We start from the raw sequence: 22,028 nt of genomic DNA on the forward strand, positions 1-22,028 counted from the left end.
ACTTCTACGTTTGACGCCCAATAACTTTCTTCAATGACCAGTAAACAAATAATTTTTTGCAATAAAAATTGCAGAGAATTTAATTCTGAAAAGAATCATGTAAGCTGTGTAAACTAAATTTGAATAAAAGTTGAATAAAATGTATTCCTATGTAGTACATACACAACAAAAATTTGCTGTTTTATGAGGAGAGAAGTAATAACTCATAGGTTGTAGCTGATTGCAATAAAACATGTATTTTAATAACAGATGTTCCAAAACAGCTGATTTATTTTGTTTTAAAAAAGAAAATATTTAAAAGAAATTATCAACTGAGAATAATTTCAGAAATATTTTAGCTCACTGTTGAACAAAACAACAAACTGTAAGTTAGGCCTACTATAACCGCGCTGTTTTTTGTTTAATCTATTAACCAGTTATTTGTAACCATTTCACTTTGATTTTGAGTTAAGTTTCAACTTTTTAAAAAATGGTATGTAATTTCAAACATTATTCATACTCCAAATTAGCTGACATGCATTTAATGTATGGAATGGGACACTACTGTAATAGTACTGAAGCAAAACGTTTGTATCGAGAGAACTTTCCTAACCGAGTATGTCCATGTTCAAGGTTTTTTGCCACTATTAATCAACGTCTGTCTGAAATAGGTTCATTGATATCCAAAGAGCACATTTATGCAGGCAGACCCCGATCTACTATGACTGTTGAGTTAGAAGAGCAAGTTCTTAATGAAATTTATGAACATCCAGAGAAGAGCACAAGAGAATTGTCAGTGCAGCTTAATGACCATCAATCTATTATTTGGAGGAAACTAAAATAGCAACAATTACATCCATACCACCTTCAGAAAGTTCATACTCTATTGCCACGAGACTGTATTCCCTGTGCTGGTATTTGCCGATGGTTTTTAGTAAAACTTGTTTACCCAAACTTTTTAACAACCATTTTATTTACCGACGAGGCACACTTAACAAGAACAGCTATCGTTAACGTCCACAACATACATATTTGGGCAGATGAGAATCCTCATGCCATCAATCCTAATCGTCCACAACATCAGTTTTCAGTAAACATTTGGGCAGGAATCATAGGAGATCATCTACTTCTGTTCGAGCTTCCTCCCAGGCTTAATGGCATAATCTACTTAAACTTTTTGAGAGAGTAGCTATTTATCTTACTTGAAGATGTACCTCTTCAGTTGCGCCGGAACATTTGGTTTATGCATGATGGAGCTCCAGCACACTTCAGTGTTGCTGTTCGTGAACACCTGAATCACAGCTTTCCAAATCAATGGATAGGCCGAGGTGGGCCAGTACCATGGCCAGCTAGGTCACCAGAATTAAATCCTTTGAATTTTTATCTTTAGGGCACTTGAAAACCTTAGTATACAATACTTCGATTGATACCATTGAAGAACTCCGATTAAGGATTTTGAATGGAATAGAAATGATAAAGCAGACTCCTGGAATATTTGAGGGTCCGACAATCGATGAGAAGACGTCTGAACATATGCATTCAGAACAACGGAGGTCACTTTAAACATCATCTTTAGTCTTTTGGTATAAGTTTAATGTCATTTAGATAATATGTTACTTTCATATAAAAATAAGACATTTAGTAAAAACCGAATATTTTATTTGCAATCAGCTACAACTTATGAGTTATTAGTTCTCTCCTCATAAAACAGCAAGTATTTAAAAGTGAAGAATCGAATTTGAATTCAAAGTACAATAATTGTAGCCTATCAATATTTAAAAGTGAGGTAGAGTACCTAATAATTGTTTCTTTTTTATTATCGAATTCCACTTCTTAATGCAATACAATCAACAATAATAATAAGCAAATACAGCACAGATCTGAAGTTTAAGGTAAGCCTACTGGTAAAACTCAGCCTTGACTGAAAAATTCCTAGTAATTTTTCCGTAATTCATTATTAAAACTTTTAGATAATTTTTCTTCAATATTAAACCATATAGAGAAAACATTAGGCCCACTCAAGATTGAATCTTCGAATGTTTTCTCTATGATTTAACTATTTTCAGAGCAATATTTTGTTGTGAAAATGCCAGCAAACCGGCTTCAAATTTGCGCTATACTCTATTATTATAGTAGCCTACATAGCCTACGTTATCTGACTTAATTCAGAGTGAAAATTTTATTGTGAGACAGATAATATATTAATTTTAATAATATAAGTCATGAGCCAAAGTCTGTTGTACGGTACGCTTTTTAGAAGTGAAGTAACTTTTTTAGAAGTCTAGTATTACAGTATTACGTGTATGCTAAGGGTTATCAGTCAGGCTTCAATGTTCAACAGTACGGAATGGCCGAGAGCATAAAGGCGTAACACATCAGTCAGAACTCAAATCCAGTGAATAACAAACATGATCTAGGTTCGAATCTCGGTCAATGACTTTTTTTTTTGTTGATGAATTTCGACTTTTATACCTATTTTTTATATTAGTTACCGTAATTTAAATTTCAATCAATTTTTTAGATATATTTGAGACAAAACTGTGAAATATGCAATAATTATATTAATTTTTTCATCACATTATTTCAAAATAGTAATGAAAATTCTATTCATCCATCTATCCATGATATTGCACCGGGCGCAAAGCTCGCGCCTAATATTAATAGTATAAAAATATGGTCATTATTGTAAATTATTAATTAGTAATATTGAAATTAATTGACAGTAAAAGTTGTCATAACCAAGATTCAAACTATCAAAATAGGCTGTTTGAATTTTATTTATTTTTTAATTTCTTATATATTGGGAAGTTTTTTTTGGGTGTGGCGAAAAATAGCGTTCGCACCATGGGCAAAAATGTTTTTCCGGCTCTCAATCTTTTCTAGTCCTCGGCCTACGGCCTTGGACTTAAAAACCGATTTCGAGCCGGAAATATCTCATTTTCGGCCCTAGGTGCGAAATATACTATTACACAGCTTACATGATTCTTTTCAGAATTAAATTCTCTACAATTTTTATTGCGAAGAATGATTTGTTTACTGGTCATTAAAGAAAGTTATTGGGCATCAAACGTAGAAGTCTGTGTTTTTCTACTTGGATTTTTTGCATATTCCAACTTTTTTCTCAAAAACTACCCACACTACAGCTTCCAGACTAGTTTTATTCAATTTTTCAGATATTTTTCCATGTGAATCTAGCATAAGTTTTTCAAAAACTAGTCCCCAAGCAATTCAGCATCGTTGTATTTCACCAGAGGAACTGAATTCCGGACGAAAACTTTCACTCTGTATAGCTCGCTAATGAAGCGTTCATGGATATATGTTTATAAGTCTTCTTATGTCTTCTTATTTTTACCTCTACTATCACGTATTAAATTATTTTACCATAATTAAGAATCACCCTGTATGGCTTACCATCTCATGTCAAGAAATCAGATTATTTTGATCAAATCAATTAAAATTTCTATATTTCTCTCATGATACAGTAAGCTATTTGATTACACAGCTGATCTCCCACACAGGCACACTCGTCTTCTGTTATCGACAGACGACGGAATTATCATCTGTTTTTCCAAGGATGAATTATCCTTTTCATGTCCCTCAGCGAGTTTTCCCAGGGATGAGACCTAGTGCAATCGAATTTTTATATAATAAACCTACTATATTCCGAATTTCGTGAAAATCGTTGGAGCCGTTTTCGAGATCCGTTGAACATAAATAACCAGATAATCAGATATAAAAATATAATTAGACATACAGAAATTGCTCGCTTAATATAATAGGATTATGGTATTGACAGACGACAAAATTTTCAGCTGTTTTTCCAAGGACGTATTTATCCTTTTAATGTCCTTCAGCGAGTTATCCCAGGGTTAAGACCTAGTGCAATCGAATCTTCATATCATAGACCTACTTTGGTACAAATTTCGTGAGAATCGTTAGAGCCGTTTTCGAGATCTGGTCACATACAGATATATAAACATCTAGATATATTATCAGAAGTTGCTCGTTTAATAGTATAGAAAAATCGGAGCGCCGAGCTTTGCTCGTTATTTTTATTTATTGATAAACAGAACACAATTCTCTAAAATGATCGTGTTTATATTTCACAGCTTGCTATGTCATCTTATGAATTTCGGGATGCGATATTTTATTTTTCACATTCTCACTCGCTCACTTACTTTTTTACTATTCACAGCTGTTTCAGCCAAGGATGAATTTATTATCCTTTTAATGTCGTTCAACGAGTTTTCCCGAGGATGAGACCCAGTGCAATCGAATTTTTAAGTCATAAAACAACTATGTTCCAAATTTCGTGAAAATCGTTCGAGCCGTTTTCGAGATCCGATGAACATAAATATAAATAAAAATACAGAAATTGCTCGCTTAATATAATAGGATATGCACACATCATGACATTCCAATATCGAAAATATACAATTGAAAAACAGTTCTATACGCTATAAATCAATCATTGTAAGGGGTGGAAATAACTGAAATATTGGATTATTCAAGGCTAATCAATTAATTGATACAGGGTAAACAGCTAGATGGTATTTGCAGTAGCATAAGTCTTCTGGGTGAATTACAGCATTTAATTTGCAGGAGCAGAAGTCTTTGGGGTGAATTACAGCATTTAATTTGGATTTTCGTTTCATAACAATCATTGTAAGTTAAATGTACACAGAAAACCCAATCATATTACTCTGGAAATTCAACTGGTACATTTCCCTCGGATTTAGTCCCTTTTCAGCCGACGAGAGGGAATAAATTCCCTGAGAAACTTCCCTGCTACACCAGTCTTGGCACACAGCAGAGTTTCCTATTGACGTTTGAAATTCCCTGACCGCCGGTGCCAATATGCGCATTGCGCTTGCGTACAAGAGCTGCGCGCGCACCGTCTTCTGTCTCTGTCCTTGCTCCTGGCGAAGACTCAACTCGAATACTGGTCAGTTTGGATTTGGCTTGCTCATCAGTCGTTATCGTTTGATGTACACTAGTGGACGTATTTACGTCCTGTTAACGGTATTAACGTACGGTCGTTGTTTTAGACGGTTATTGTGTTAGATTATTGTGTCCTGTGTTAGAATTAAGTCGCCCAGATAACGGATACACTCTTGCAGTCATCTGAATTGTGAGTAAAACGCTGGATTAATCCTAACCTAAATCTCGTCTGCAGGTGCTGTGAGCACTTTGTTTACTCTTTGATACAATACCGCACTGCTGTGGTGTTATAACAAAGCACTGGTGCATCTGAACAGGTCTTTTGTTGATCCAGGATCTATTTTAAACCTCGGTTAAGCGTCAGATAATGCAGTTCTCGTTGATTATGATTCTTATCTTCTATAACAACGTCATTCTTATCAAGGAGCATGTGGACAACATGCTAATTTTTACTCGAGTATTGAGTTTTATTTCAGAGAGACTAGTATTGATGTGATATATAACTGGTATTAGCCTATAATAATATATGATTTTATGAAAAATCATAATAATAATAAAGTTTATTCCTTTAAGTACGGTACGGTATACAGAATATACAATAATTGGAAACGTCAGCCATAAATTAAATTAAGATCTAACAAATAATCACGTCAATTCCTTAACTTCTAGGATATGCACTATAATACAAATATTACTTTAAGTATAATGTCAATAGGAAATATGAACATATATTCAGAAATAATTATTGTTAAATATCCCTTCATCCATATTAAAATACTCAGCTAGTGAATAAAGAGGATTTTCCGTTAGAACTTAGAAGCATTTTTAATCTATTCTTGAAAGCATTTTTTTATTGTCATGACTCTTCACATTGATGGGTAGCTTGTTGAATATTTTTAAAGAGATTAACTTTGAACTTTTCTGAACTCCATTAAGTCTGGTATAGGGCACATCAATGTCTTAGGCCTACCTATTTCTTGTATAATAGTGGTGAATATTTTCCCTACATATAAACAAATTCAAATTTTCTTTACATTTACGGCCAACATGAAAACAAACAAGCTATATACAGTCATTATCCCTTGATTGATCCCTTGCAGTGCTCCAAGTAGTCAGCATTGGAAATAGTTCTTATTGCCTTCTTTTGAAGCAGTAGGATTTTATGAGTATCAGGAGAACACCCCCATAGAGAGATATAAATTAAGACAACATAATTAAGACCCACACAACATATAAATTATGTTGTGTAATACCTCTTATATTTTTATCTTAAATCCATCGTACAGTACTGTTTTAATCAACCATGGTTTGGTTGTCTTTTATTGTGGTTAGTTGTTATGAATAGAGCCAATACTATAAGAATTTATTATTTTTTTCACAAATACTACTCCTGAATATATATATATATTATTGTACATTACTTATATATTCCTTACTTATTGCTGTTACAGTTGTAGTAGCCTAAAAAACTGTATTATAGTAAGATGATTTACCGTTTGAATTTATATATGAATTCATCACTACTATTTTATCATTTATTAATTGTTTAGAAATTTGGTGATCTCTTTGGAAAACCTAACGTTTCTTGTGTGAGATTTTTTGCTATTTGCTATTTGTAGAGTCTTTTTATGCTTGATGTGACGATGAGAAGAGTTTAATAGCCGGTTCCATATATTATTTTTAAATTTAACCACGGATTGACGTCCTCTTAGTGCCGGTTGCACAAAAGCCGGTTAAATTTCAATCCTGATTCACGAGAACCAATCTGAGAAGCCGCCTTTTCAAAAAGCTCTTTTCTGATTGGTTCTCGTGAAATTAATCAGGATTAAATTCAACCGGCACTTAATATCTCTTGTTTTGTTTTTTGATTTTAAGTGTGAGATATAAAATGTTTCTCTCATGCTATTATGAAATTATGTTTATTTATGAAAATAAAAGCATTCTATCACTTTCGATAACAGTCCTTCAATTTGATGATCCAATTCGGGTTTTAATAAGGTTCAATGTTGTCATTAATATAATTGATCGTCAATAATTAATGGAAATACCAAGTCAAGAATGGCATCTGCGTGCTTCAAATGAGTGAAATTTGATACTTCTGCTGGGGCAGGTCTCTCCCCATCAAAACCCTTTCTGATAATTAGAAGCAGAGCTGCTCCCTGGGGTGTGCAAAGCAATTTGCGAAGTTAGTCAGACGGTACAAAAATTTATGAAGATCACTGCATCATTGCAGTCGATAGTTGGTGATATAATAAGCATGGAGCATACTGCAAAAAGCTAGCACGATAATAAGCTTGAAATTAATGGCCTATCTCAAAAAAAATGATAAAGTGGCTCGCTTGAGTTGAGCTTGATAAGTGACATGTCAAATAAAATTAAAAAATCATAATGTACTGTGTGTATTAGAAATCCTATAATTGAACTACGGCAAGACCTCTATAGATAGCAGATTGATAATAATAGACAAAAAACAATAAAGAATTGAATTGCTAATTGTTTAGCTAGTCATTTAAATAAGCTACTAGAATTAACGAGGTTTTCCTATTCTTTGTATTTTTTATTATATTCATTTGTACCCGTACTATATAATAAAGTATTGTACTTTATTTGGAGGTCTTGTACTTTATACTTTGTAAGCAAGATAAAGTACGCAAAAATACTTTATTTTGCTCAATAAAGTTCTATGTAATAAAGTACGAGGAAATCAAAACATTTTAAGTTAGTAGAGTGGCGGAGACTGTCAGATTTTAACTAAATATTGGCTACATTTTTTCAGTGCATGTGATGCTGATGAGTTCAAGAATTTGTATAAAGTGGTTTAATATTTACTCTCTATCCCTGCCACTTCAGCATTTGTGGAAATGGTTTTTCGGTGATGAATGATAAGTGGAGAGATGAGAGGAGCAAAGCATATTTGAATCTAAGAAATAATGAATCAATGATTCATTCCAATTTGAATGTTGATTGCAAAGACGCTTTGCAACTCTTCACCAGTAACAATTATTTATTGATGAGGCCAAAAGCAATAAGAAATATATTTTCAAGAATAACTAATTTTATTACATTTTTTGTTAAATTTAAAATTCATTATTGAACTCATTTTGTATTCCATTATATTCATGTATTGTATTTTGAATATCCATTCAAAATTACTTTATTTGCATGGGCTACTTATAAAAGTTATTAAAAACATAACGCACCCTTTATTTATTTTTTCCAGGAGCAAATTCAAGCTCTAAAATCAAAAAATAATACTCAATAATCAGCCTTGTGGAGCACTTGATAGAAGAAAACCATAAATATATTGAAATTAATGGCCTATCTCAAAAAAAATGATAGAGTGGCTCGCTTGAGTTGAGCTTGATAAGTGACATGTCAAATAAAATTAAAAAATCATAATGTACTGTGTGTATTAGAAATCCTATAATTGAACTACGGCAAGACCTCTATAGATAGCAGATTGATAATAATAGACAAAAAACAATAAAGAATTGAATTGCTAATTGTTTAGCTAGTCATTTAAATAAGCTACTAGAATTAACGAGGTTTTCCTATTCTTTGTATTTTTTATTATATTCATTTGTACCCGTACTATATAATAAAGTATTGTACTTTATTTGGAGGTCTTGTACTTTATACTTTGTAAGCAAGGTAAAGTACGCAAAAATACTTTATTTGCTCAATAAAGTTCTATGTAATAAAGTACGAGGAAATCAAAACATTTTAAGTTAGTAGAGTGGCGGAGACTGTCAGATTTTAACTAAATATTGGCTACATTTTTTCAGTGCATGTGATGCTGATGAGTTCAAGAATTTGTATAAAGTGGTTTAATATTTACTCTCTATCCCTGCCACTTCAGCATTTGTGGAAATGGTTTTTCGGTGATGAATGATAAGTGGAGAGATGAGAGGAGCAAAGCATATTTGAATCTAAGAAATAATGAATCAATGATTCATTCCAATTTGAATGTTGATTGCAAAGACGCTTTGCAACTCTTCACCAGTAACAATTATTTATGGATGAGGCCAAAAGCAATAAGAAATATATTTTCAAGAATAACTAATTTTATTACATTTTTTGTTAAATTTAAAATTCATTATTGAACTCATTTTGTATTCCATTATATTCATGTATTGTATTTTGAATATCCATTCAAAATTACTTTATTTGCATGGGCTACTTATAAAAGTTATTAAAAACATAACGCACCCTTTATTTATTTTTTCCAGGAGCAAATTCAAGCTCTAAAATCAAAAAATAATACTCAATAATCAGCCTTGTGGAGCACTTGATAGAAGAAAACCATAAATATATTGATATGAATGCTAATATGAAGATTTTAAACGTTGGAAGTAAATTAAATTAATGCAAATGAAGATTTCATATTATCTACACTACAGCAAAATGAAATAGTAATAAACTAATAAATATCATTCAATTCGATTTAGATAATCCCATTTTTGATAAAATTATGCAAACCAAGAAATAGAACATAATATGGAGGATAGTCTTATATGTACATGAATTAGTCAATACTTTTTTATTTATTTATTCATTTTTCAGTTGAACTTGAAAATGGCTAAAATAAGCTGAAACCGGTCGTTCTTTTAAAATATTTTTAATATTTCATAATTTATAAATAAAGGGTGCTTTATGTTTTTAATAAATCATTTAAAATTGTATTTTGAGAAGTACACATATCTTTGGCCAGAGTGCAATTTTTTGCATTAAATTTCTTAATCTTGTGTACCTCAAATTATTTTGCAATGGCCTAGAGTTGATTAAATTGTTGCAGAGTAGCAGAGTAACAATATAATGCATTTTTTCAAGGAGTATAACTTACGTTTTGAATTTATAAGACCAACTCTAAAACTTTTTGGATTAAGTAACATAGATTATGTTTTTTTTTCATGATACTATATTAAACAATTCTTCTGTATGAGCATGTGCTTTGTAACAAATGAAATTAATTTATCTTTTTAATGATTTATGATTATTTTCGTCATACCAGTATGTAATCAATAACTTTCCAAGCTATTATGTTCTTATTTGGATAAATCGAATTATTCTATAATAATAATTTATTATAATGGATTTTAATAGTGATTAGTGATATTCATCTCAATTTGTCATCAGTCTTATAATTATCATCAATGTTTTCCATCCAGCCAATGCATACAGTTTGAAGCGATGAATCTCACTCCAACCCTCACCCAGCCGTAAGTTTGCCCGCAACCCTTTAATTAGAATTGAAAGTTTTTCCCTGTGAATATTTCACGCTCTAGTGCCTATCGTGCCCGGGGATGATGACAAAGGGTAGTTTCAGCCCCATATTGATGGTGAATATAATATTTGAAACAATTCCACCCTCCCCCCATTGTGGTTCAGAGTTGGAGTGCCACTCCCCCCACCACCCCCACCATGACCATCATTAGGTGGTGTGCTTGAAACATAGAACTATATAATATTATAGTGAGCTCTACTGTCAGCATTAGTTGAATGAGTAGCATTGATGTTGATCATAAGGAATACTGACAGTTGGAGGTGAGTCTCACTCTACCTATTGCTGGTTCAAAGAGAGAGTTGTACGTGAACCTAGTCGACTGTCGGCGAGAGTCGATAATCGAAAAAGCCATCGATTCATTTCGATGAACTCAATTATGAAAGTTTTCTCGACCGCAAGCCAACCGTAATCAAACTTTGCGCGCGTAGAGATGAGAGTCGCCGCGCGCTGTAATTAATTGCAACACTTTCGGCCACTTTGGTGGCTGGCCACTGCCAATACGGCCAAACTGCCAACGCCCCAAGTCACTCCCTTAATTGATATAATTTATATTGATTCAATTAGTCGCGAGCATTGATTAATTGATGCGTGTTCGCGATGGACTTTAGTCGCGCGACAACTTTACCTTGTCAAATGGGATCGGTTTTTGGTTAGTTGTATTTCACAAAAGAGAACCACATATTGTTCATTCCTGTGCAGTTGTACTGTTTGTGATTTCTCACCGAGACGACACCCAGAAAGTCCTTCTAGTAGCTGAGAGAGTAGCTAGTCAGCTGCTGGTAGGAATCAGACAATCAGAGGACATTATTTAATTATTGATGTCGTGTCAGCAAGGAATCGGTGAGTATGAAAATTGCACTTCACTATTGAAAGTTTTTTCGTCAAGAACTCTATTGAGATATTAGTCTTAAAGGGCCCTACTACACACCTACAGATTTGGCTCGCAGATTTGGCCTGTGTTGGCTCGTGTCCTTGAACGACTCGGAGCAAAATCACTACACACTAGTAGTAAGCAACACGATCCCGGCCTGCCCTACTTTTCAACGCTATCCAAACCACCAAAATCTAAATCGTCCAATAATGCAGATAGAGGAATTTTGATTTCAGATTTGAATTCAGCTACCCCAAATTCCATGAAGCGTAAGTCCCATTTTCGAAAATACCCGAAAACAAGGGAGTTATGGCTGTTTTTAATATGGCTTTCTATTATCATAGTAAAAACGTACTAGGTTGATAAGATAATAATTTTTTGCTCACAAAGGGAAAGGTTTTTAGAAGTGTTTGAACACTCAAAAGTTTAGGTCTAAACATGAACATTTTTAAAACTTTTTTTTAAATTTTAAACTTTGAAAAGATGAATCCAAATATGAAATCAGAAAATCAAAAATCAACTATGAATATGAAAAGAGTTGAATATACGGATTCAACTCTGACCATTTTCACTTTCATTTCCTCCTTATTGTTATCTTATCTGTCTCTCTCTACACACACACACTCTGTCTCTCTTTCTGGGATATTTTTAATATTCTTTCCGAAGAATGGACATTGATATCTCCAAAGCTCCGCCAATTTATGTAGATGCATAACAATATAATTATTATCTATAGTTATTATATTACAAATTGCTTTTTCATATCATATAGAGTTCAATAATTATTTTCTTAGTCTATATTATGTAAATTCATCTATAATTTGTCTGTATTGTAAGCTATTGTATATAACTGTATAAGCAGTATATATATTGTAATCTACATAAATAAAGTACTCAATCAATCAATCAATCTCTCTCTCTCTCCCTCTCTGACGGATGTGAATTCAGTAAGCTTTTTGAGGTCCGCTGAAGTGCAGTTTCATTAACAGATCTTTCAACGCCACTTAAAATTAAAAGTAATTGTGCTTCATTTGTAGTTTCTTTTTATATAATTATGTTTTACTTTTATTCTTCATCTCTTTTCTCTGCCCCTCTATTTTTCTCTATTCTCTCTTCCTCCTGGATAGAGCTTTATGCTATCTATTAATTATAACAATCAATCTGTCATTTTCCAATTATCTACTAATTTCTCTTTTTCTTAATTGCATTAATACCATTTTGTTCATGTTACTATCGTTTATTTTGTTTAATTATCTGAATGAATATTTTGTAATGATGTTTTTGTGCAATGGGTCTGTCGAGACCTAGCACACCATCAATAAAATCAATCAATCAATCTCTCTCTTTCTCATACAGCCACACACCAACTCTTAATTCACTCAGCGTGGCAGTAGATAGAAAATTGAACCCTCTATACTTGAAATATTGTAAAGCCTCAGCCAGCTCCAAATAAGTACGGTATAGAACTCTTTACATCTTATGTAAGATAGTATTTAAAATACTATGACAATTCATTGATCGAAAAAGGTTGTCATACTCAATATTAACCTGTTAAAAATAGAGACAAAAAATTGTGATTCAATTTCAGCTTCCTAAATAGAATTTCACACAAGTAGACAAAAATAATATAAAAAAGTTCATTTTTATTGAATAAAAAATTGAAATATGTTTATTCTACAGCTAATATTTTTGTAGAGAAACACTGGTATTGAATTATTTTTCAGTACTAGCACTTTCTTGCTATAAGCTTTACCATTTTACTAATTCGAGGGCGCTGAATCCGAATCTGAAATCAAATTTTCGCTATCTCGATTTTTACGCGAATTCGATTTTGGTAACTACACGCGCCCGGCCGGGAGAGCCTACACACTCACGGATTTCGCCCCGAGCCGAGCCGCGCCAGAAGCCCTGGACGGATTTGGCTCGGCTCGCAATTAAATCGCCTGCACACTCACGGATTTCTCGCGAGCCGAGCCGAGCCGAGCCAAATCCGTAGGTGTGTAGGGCCCTTAACTAATTGAAAAAACAAAATAAAAACTTGTAGTACTTGAATTTAGTCTTTGAAATATGTTTAAGTTTTTAATAATAAAGGTTACTACAAGTTTTTATTTTGTTTTTCAATTTGTACATTAGTAGCCCATATAAGTGAAGTGTTTTTAGTTTCAACTATTATTTCGTGCTGGAATTTTTCCAAACCTTTTTTTGCGTTGTAGATCTCTATATATTTATCGTTCTGAGAGGTTGTACAAGAGAGAGATTCTAGGATGTACAAGAAGAGTTATAAGAGAAGTATATCAAGAGGAAGACGCACAAGAAAAGACATCGTCTTGATAGATCTATCACAAATCTTTCTTTACAATTTTTCAAATACTCTCTTATTACATTATCCAATGTTCTCTTATTCTGTGTTATATGGATTGATGATTGATTATTATGTGAATTTGGATATCCAGCCCTAAGTTTTAAAATTTATTATGAAAGTAACTTAAACTACGCAACCTCTCAGACTTGAGACATTTTCAAACCCCGATTTCTCAACGTCATTCTGGTCGAACTCTTGAGTCATTAATCGAAATAAAAAATAATACTCATTGTTCTGTAATAATAATTTCAGTGCCATGATTGGATTCTCTGGAAAGAATGGCATGACTCATTGCATCTATAGATGGCGAGGTCCAATTTGAACTGTCAGCAGTCCTTATGAACAACATCAGCGTTCACCATTCAATCAAAGGCTGACAGTTTGAATCTCACTTTAGTCGTGACCTGGCTAAGATTGAGTGATAACACGCTAATTTATGAGTAACAATTAGTGTGGCCCAGATTATAGAGTTAACATTCTGAAAGCAATTATTCAACTCATCTATCAACTATAATGTCGATCAGTCGATTGTCTTCACCTTTATGGTGTGCTTGATATCAGATTATTGAGTTGTGGCTGACTTGTCATAGTGCCATTATCGATGAATAGAATTGATGGTGAAGCGGGCAGAAGGAGGGGGGGAGTTGGGATTGGGAACATGGGAAGAGCAAGAGAGTAGGAATTAGTCCAAGAAGGTGACGGTGAAGAAGGAAGGTATTAGGAGACGTGGAAGCTTTGATTAATATCTTGGAAGAATAGAATAAGTTGGTGATGTCTAAAGACGAGCAACACAAAAAAAGAAGAAGAAGAAGAAAAAGGCGAAGAAGAAGAATAAGGTGATCAACAATAATAAACTTATTATTGCGTTGTTCAATAATGGTATGATAATAATTTATTCAAATTCTGGCGATTGAGCACGACTTGATGAGTTATATAAAGTTCTATGTGTTATAAATGTCTCATATTCCATTATAAATTTCACATAAAATATTATAATAAATTCACTCAATAATAATACAGTAATAATACACTCAATAGCTTCATCTGAAAATTGTTCACAATGAGAACAATGCTAGTCCTCTCATGGAAAAATTCTACCAGATAATAACCATTAAACTACTAAATTGTTTAAATCAAATCAAGTTTCATTGTTCACATAGGCACTCATCAAATAACTATAGGCTACATTTAAAAGCAGCAAAATATAAAATCAAATATTGAGAGAATATACCATCATGTATGATAAAAATAATAATGTGAACAATTATTTTTTTATAGATGCCAGACTACTAAACTATGTTTTTATAGATCTCATAGAAATCACCGTAATCACAGCAGTGATACTGTCAGAGAAATTACGTCATTAACAATAAAAGTAGAAAGATAATCCGCTTATAATAAGACGCTTTCCTGTCACTTTCACTCCTTTTATACCCTATTCTTACACTTTACCGCGAAGAATGTGTCTTAGGTAAAGAGAGGAAAAAATCACTTCACGCACATTGAACTCTTGTCATTCACAAAGCAAAGCAATCGCTGAAGCACTTTCTAGCTCTAACTATTTTATTATAATACATACTACACTACTCACACTAAATTATACGATAGAAAAAAATAGCGTATCTTATGCTATCTTTTCTCTATGACTAAACTTATACTGTTATACTGTTGTATTTCTGTACTAGTACTATGGTAAAATACGATTTGGTAATATAATATAGGCCTACTAATAGTTATAGTAGTATATTCTAATGGTTATATGGTAAAATACTATACTATAGTATACATAGAATAAAACGATCTGACTACAGTTTAAGTTTTCTCTGCTATGGTGTTATAGTAGCTCAGTACTATTCTAGCATCGGCTTTATACATAAAGTACAGACGTACCGTATACATATAACCTTTTTTACTCTAGCTTCATATCACTTGAAATGTGTGTGGGAAATGTAGATAGGTGGTTAAGCTACAACCATAGTCATCCATGAAATTGCCTAAATCCGACTACAATAAACACATATTCGTTCTGCTCGTAAGTTGTAACGATAAAACGGCGACGACTTTTATTATTCGGCACATAAAGTGTAACGAGGTGTTGCATATAGAAACTGCTTTCGAAATAATGGTTGACTATATGGGAGAGAGAAGGAGCAGGGAGTGTAAGGTTTTCTGGGGGCTTATTGTTTAGGATAGTGTGGAATGTTATTCTATAGAAATTCAAAATCACTTTCGCTTGATTTTTAGGTTCACAGTGTGGTCGGCATTCAAGATACGACATGAATTAGCATTAACAGCAAGATAAAATTTTTGATTTCGTGTCGTTTGACGGACTTTCAGGTCATCATTCACTTCATCAATATTATTTTAGTATTCAGTTGATTAAAAACCAGTCTGGGTAATAGCTTCTTCAGTACGTTCAGTTTCCAATGCGCCAAGTTTACGTTGCTTTCAAAATGGCAAGTGGATACAGGGATACAGTGTCATATATTCAATTCTGAAAATGTCAATAATACTTGCATATTACCATTGAAAAGAAAAAACCTAACCCCTCGACTTTTTCCAAAGCTTAACCTCAAACCTTCAATCGACTTCTCCCTAACCCATTCTCGCTCATCCTAATCCCCAACTCAACTAGTGTACAACAGTATAGCTGACAGTGTAGTAGTTGACCGAGCGAAGTGAGGTCTAAGTTTCAAGTTGACGGTTTTGCATTTCTCTTTAGATGTTTATATGCTCCACATTTACGGCGAAACGCGGCAATAAATTTTCATGAAATTTGACAGGTATGTTCTTTTTGGGATTTCGCGTCGACGTGAATATAAGATTTTTGAAATTTTGTATTTTAAGGATATTACAAAAGGAGGAGTCTCCTTCTAACGCCAATATTACCGTAAAAATCAGACTATGGAATTATTCATCATAAATCAGCAGTCGAGTGGATTATTAATTGCATGCTTTAACGCATGCAATTAATATCTCAATGTAACTTGGTAAAAAAGGTGTGTGGACTATTAATTACATGCGTCATTGCATGCAATGTTTATGCACTATTGAATTCACTACGAATTAATTACCAAAATAACATGGTATTTCCTCTCCACCTTTCTGTGCTTTCTACTCGGGCTGGTCTGTTGCCAGTAGATATGTCTTTAGCTTTTGATGTTGGGATTTTTGATACACCAATAGCCCAACAGCCATTATTCGTTTTCACACCGATATCTCGCCGACACGACATAGAGACAGGATTTACTTTGATAGACAGTATGAGAGGAGGCTGTGAATTATAGCATATTATGGTTAAAAATGTAGATAACCATTATGCTGTATTTTCTCTCTGGTATCAGCCTGCAACAAAACTTGATGGCATGAGAATTTGACGTCTGGCTCAACGTACGATTTCTTTTAATATCTCAAGGAGTGGTCTAAATCTAAATAGGTACTTGACGAACTGAAAACTCGACGAATTCAGTTCTCTTGCGTGTTGTAGTCGATAATGAGACCACACTACTTTAAACTGTTAACATTTCTTATGAATAAAATCAATGTTTTTCATTCAATCAATCTTGACAGTTTGTAGTGAAACTCGCTATAGTTGTGGTCGCCTGACAGCGGTCCTTATAAATATAACAACGCTGCTTCCCATTCAAACAAAACTGACAGTTAAAAGTGAATCTCAGTATGTTGCTGTCAGCGTATCAGTGTTTCTTACAAAGTAACACCAATGCGTCTCATTGAAACTATACTGACAGTTTATAAGTGAAGTGTAACTCGTTGAGCATGGGATTTAAGTTGCGACCAGCTGGTGGCTTCTCTCTAGACTCAAGACTCTACTACTACTCCTTATCAGAAGTAACAACGTAACTTACAGCCGGATTGCGCACGCAAACCCAACAAAATCCGGCTGCTACTTCACTACTTGGACTTTGGACTTTGTTGTCAGTACAGGGTGAGAACAAAAGTGACGGCTTCTGTTACGCCTCCTTCTCACACTCCAACACCCCCTGTTGGGAGGGTACCCATTGCAACACTACCCCCCTCCCACCGACATACTAAACACGAAGCCTCACTTCTACGTTAGTCTTTGTCCTAATTTAAAACTATTGTTCTTTCTGCATTTATTTATATAGCACTATAAAGCGTGAATGTGAGAGTATAATAATGTATAGTGTGTACTGTATAGTGTATAATGTGAGAGTGAGTGGTTGCTAGTCTTTTCTTTTTCTTTCTTCATTTATTCATGCATTCAAAAATAATTAAAGTGATATTCATTCCTGGTTGCAAACGTGGAGTATTGTATACTTCCAGCAAATAGTATTTTTTATTCCAATTCACAAATTTCATTCTAATAAAACCTACCAGTATTTATTTTATCAATCTTCTATTAATTATTTTCTATATTAATGAGCTGTGTGTTTTTGTTTCTCTTATTGACTCTGATTGTAAATATTGTGAGTTTGAATAAATAAAATTTTAATTTTAATTTGAAAGCGTCTGAGTCGTTTATCTCATTTATACAATTGTTGTATTATCACACGCATATCAATCGGTTGATCACGTTGTTTCTGTGTAAGTGTTAGAAATGAATCAATTTAAAAAATTGAATTTAACGTGAAAAATTAAGGACTGAAATTTTTTTGAAGTGGAGAACTACAAGACGTATTTTGGACGATGTGTAACCTTATCTAAATTTGGGAGAGGATTAGCACAAGGTTACCTTATTTTTCTTCCCTTATCATTTCGATGATGTAGGCCTATGTATGTAGAAAAAATATATAATTTAAAATTCTTTGTATGAATGATTGAATGAATGAATTTCGAAATCATTATCCTAAATATTTTCAAATTCAAGAAGTGACATGAGAAGCTTCAAAGCTGAGATCTATTTATTCTGTTAACTTATTCATTGGTACAGTGAAAAATCATTTAATGATCGGGAGAGAAGCACCCTAATACATCATCACCTCTTTCTTCTCCAACATCAAGGTTATTTACCAAATCAGGGTTTTGTTTGTTATGTGTTGTTTCTCACATCAATAAAGAATTTCATCCAATTATGAAGTTCTACAATGTAAACATAACCTTGAAAGTCAATTCAATAATCTCAAAATTCAACTTAAGAAGTAAAATATTTTATCATACTTTTGGGAAATGGAATATTGAAATTATTTATTTGGAAGAGATGATGTAATGGTTTGAAGATTATTTGACCAGTCACGTAGGCCTGTCCTGTATACTGATGTAACTGTGAGTTTATCTCAATATTGAAGTATGATAAGAAGAAGAAGGAGAACGACAAGAAGAAGGGGAAGGAGACGAGGAACTGAAACAAGTAGTAGAGCAACAAGAAGAAAAAGAATAAGGAGAAAAGAGCAAGAGAATGGAGGATGACAAGAAGAAGATGGAGGAAGAGGAGAACGAGGAGATGAAGAGGAAGGACGAGAAAGAGAAGAAGGAGGAGAAGAAAAAGAGGAATGACGAGAAAGAGAAGGAGGAGAAGAAGAAGGGCGAGAAAGAGAAGGGAGAGGAGAAGAAGAATAATTATAAAAAGAAGAAGTAGAAGAAGGAAACACAGTAACACAGAAGAAGTAGGAGAAGGGGAGAGTACAAATTATAAGAAGATGGAAGAGAAAAAATAATCATACAAGATAGGAGAATGAAAAGAAAAAGACAATGATACATCAACAGCATATAAGGTTTCAACATATGGATGACAGTAGAATGATGGATAGCTGCTTGTGTTGGTTAGTGGTGAAGGGGGGTGTAGAGAGGACCCGTCCTCCCCTCACAGAGTGGCCTATGAATCTAATCCACGACCACTAAGCGGCGATGAAAAAACTGTCAGCCATAATTTTATTACGATTTATGTGTTCTACTTATTTGCAGCGCGTAATAGTACGTGCGAGAGTGAGAAGGAAAGGAATTTGAAACAATATAGAAAAAAATAGAAAGGAGGAACAAGGAGGAATTGAGGTGAGAAGAATAGGAGAAGAGTAAGCAATAAAAAGTTTTTTGCAGGAGAGAAAGCTGGAAAGTGAGAAGGAGAGGGGTATGAGGGATAGGAAGGAGGAAAAAAGAGGAAGAGAGGTTAAAGGAATAGGGGAGAAGATGCTTTGTGCAGGATAGAAAGCTGGATGTTGTGAGGGAAGTTGAAGACATGATTATTCTAGAGTGAAAAAAAGAATGAACGGTTAGATGTGGACCAGAAGAAATGCAATTCATTAACAAGAGATTTTTAATGGTGGGTAAATGTTATTGGAGGTTCATAGAATAGAACTATAGTACCCTTCAAATAATTAATAAAATATTAAAAAACAAGAATACAAATTGTAACGTAACTACTAGTTTCTGTGATCACACCATAGTCAGGTTATAAAAATAAAATAAAAATTATAGAAAAAAAAAGATTTTTATAACTTGACGATGGTGTAATCACCGAAACTAGTAGTTACATTACAATTTGTATTCTTGTTTTTTAATATTTTATTAATTATTTTGAAGGGTACTATAATTATATTTCATAAATACAAACAAGTAGCCCAGAATTCCCAAAAATATCTTCTTCCCAAATTTTGATGAACAAAAGTTCCAAAGAAAGAATGAGGTTGAAAATTTAGTTAATTTCGGGAGTCATTGTTGTAAGCTTCTGTATGTGGGGAAAAAGGAGGTAAGATGAAATGAAAGTGAGAGACATTGAAGTTGAAAAATGAGAATGTTTGAAAAACAAGAAAGAGTTATAACGAAACAAGTTTGAGGAAGTAGAAGCCATAAATGTGAGGGTAAGAAAGGTGGAAATAGAATAATGAAGGTGTGTGGGACAATAGCGATTAAACAATAATTTCGGAAGATATTACAAAAAAATAGTTATCTGAATGATGGAAGATAGAGGAGATGAATTTTCAATCTCTAGATTTGAACGAAGACAAGGGTATTCAAAACAAAAATTATTGAAATGAGAGAAATGAGAAGAGCAACCTAAGGTGGGAAGAGAATTAGAGATCCTCTAAATTATTATAGAATTGGAGAATGAAAAGGAGAAGAAGAGGGTATGAGAGGGGAAGATTATGCATTGTTAAGGTTTAGGATGTGATGGAAAGAAGAGAAGAAAGTAAATAATTCAACCTCAGAAAGAATGGGTATGAAGGAAGTAATGTTTGATAGGAAATGTAGGAAAAAAGAAATCAAGACAGAAAAGAAACTCGAATAAATCAATGAAAATGAGAGAAAAGAAGGTTTAAGTAGAAATGAGTGTTCAGAAGGGAAGAAGGGTTGAGAGGAAAGAGAAGGGAAAAAATCATGATGGAATGAGGATGGCCCCATGAATAACAGTGATTTATCCTACTTAGGTCCGGAAATTCGGAAGGGGGCAAAAGCCTTCCACGGAAAAGTGTTTACGAGAATATTGTTCCTGATTAATCATTAAAAAGAAATGGATGTGCGATAAACTTGAAAGTTACACCTCTTCCACTCTCTCTTTATCTCTCCATCACTCTCTCTCTCTCACTCACTCTCTCTCTTTTCTATCCTTTTTATCTCGCTCGCGCTCTCTGTCTCCCCCTTTCGCTTCGACATCACCCTGATTTTTTATTTTATCGGCAGAAACACATCAATCATTTCTCGAATGCAATCACTCATCTCGTTCGTAAATTTGCACTTTTTCGAAATATAACTAGTGGAATATTTGTTTTGGTTCGAAGATTCAGTGTCTTTTCCAGATTACTTTCGTGATTTCGATATCGGGGGTCATCCGATATGATTGATTGAGTTTTTTCAATCTCGGGAAGGGCCATGTTGACATACTTGGTCGTTTCCACCTCCTTTATTAGTCTTATATTAATTAGTTTCGGAAAGTCAAATTACAGGTTGAGTCTTTCAGCGGCTGTAGCTCTATAGATTAAAATTGTGTATCTATATTATTCAACTGTGGATATAATAACAAATCATATAAATTGATCGGGAAAGAACAACAGGCATGGCCCAAAACTATTCTTTTCCAAAATTTTGATAATTATGTCCTACGTTCAATTTTTGTCCAAAAATAATCTATATGAGCTAGAAATTATGAATTTAGAAGGTTATATCACCAAATTCTAGTCGAATTATATTGCTGGAATAGTGCAGCTACAGTGTGGCAGAAGCGTTTCATTGGAGATAAATTATTAGTAGTTTCTACAATGAACTAGAAATGAGTGATTCCCTTAACATATTACGACATAGATCAACATCAAAATTATATTCAGATTTAAAATGAACCAGTTCAAGAACAGTAGCTTAGTTTTTATTTGTTATTGCGGATGATGCCCGAATGAGTGTTTTGCTTGTGCTTGGGTAGTGGAAGGATGAGATGATCAAACGTTCATGCCTACTGGCGGGATTCGAGGTCAAGACCGACCAGGTAGCGCTTAGCAGACTGAATGTTGTAACGAGGCGTTACCACCCTTCATTGAATAGAGTTATTTTTCTAAATTTCATGTTGTTTTGTGAAAACTTCTATTTTCCAAACATTCGATCAACTAAATGGGGTCCTGTCTCAATTAATTCATATAATTGGAGTTCTTCTGTTAGCGTATATTAAAATTATCACAAGTTTGTCA

The 22,028-nt window shown here is 33.5% G+C and overlaps 1 protein-coding gene across 1 annotated transcript in view; it reads left to right on the plus strand.

Moving 5' to 3' along the window:
• The first annotated feature begins 4,918 nt into the window (after positions 1–4,918).
• Positions 4,919–22,028, plus strand: part of LOC111049528 (alpha-mannosidase 2) — a 303,216-nt gene continuing 286,106 nt past the window's right edge. The window contains exon 1 of the mRNA XM_039423362.1: positions 4,919–5,110. The gene's annotated coding sequence lies outside the window, so the exon portion shown is untranslated. The remainder of the gene's footprint in view (positions 5,111–22,028) is intronic.

The sequence above is a fragment of the Nilaparvata lugens genome, chromosome 3 (assembly GCF_014356525.2).
Source record: "Nilaparvata lugens isolate BPH chromosome 3, ASM1435652v1, whole genome shotgun sequence".
NCBI lineage: Eukaryota > Metazoa > Arthropoda > Insecta > Hemiptera > Delphacidae > Nilaparvata > Nilaparvata lugens.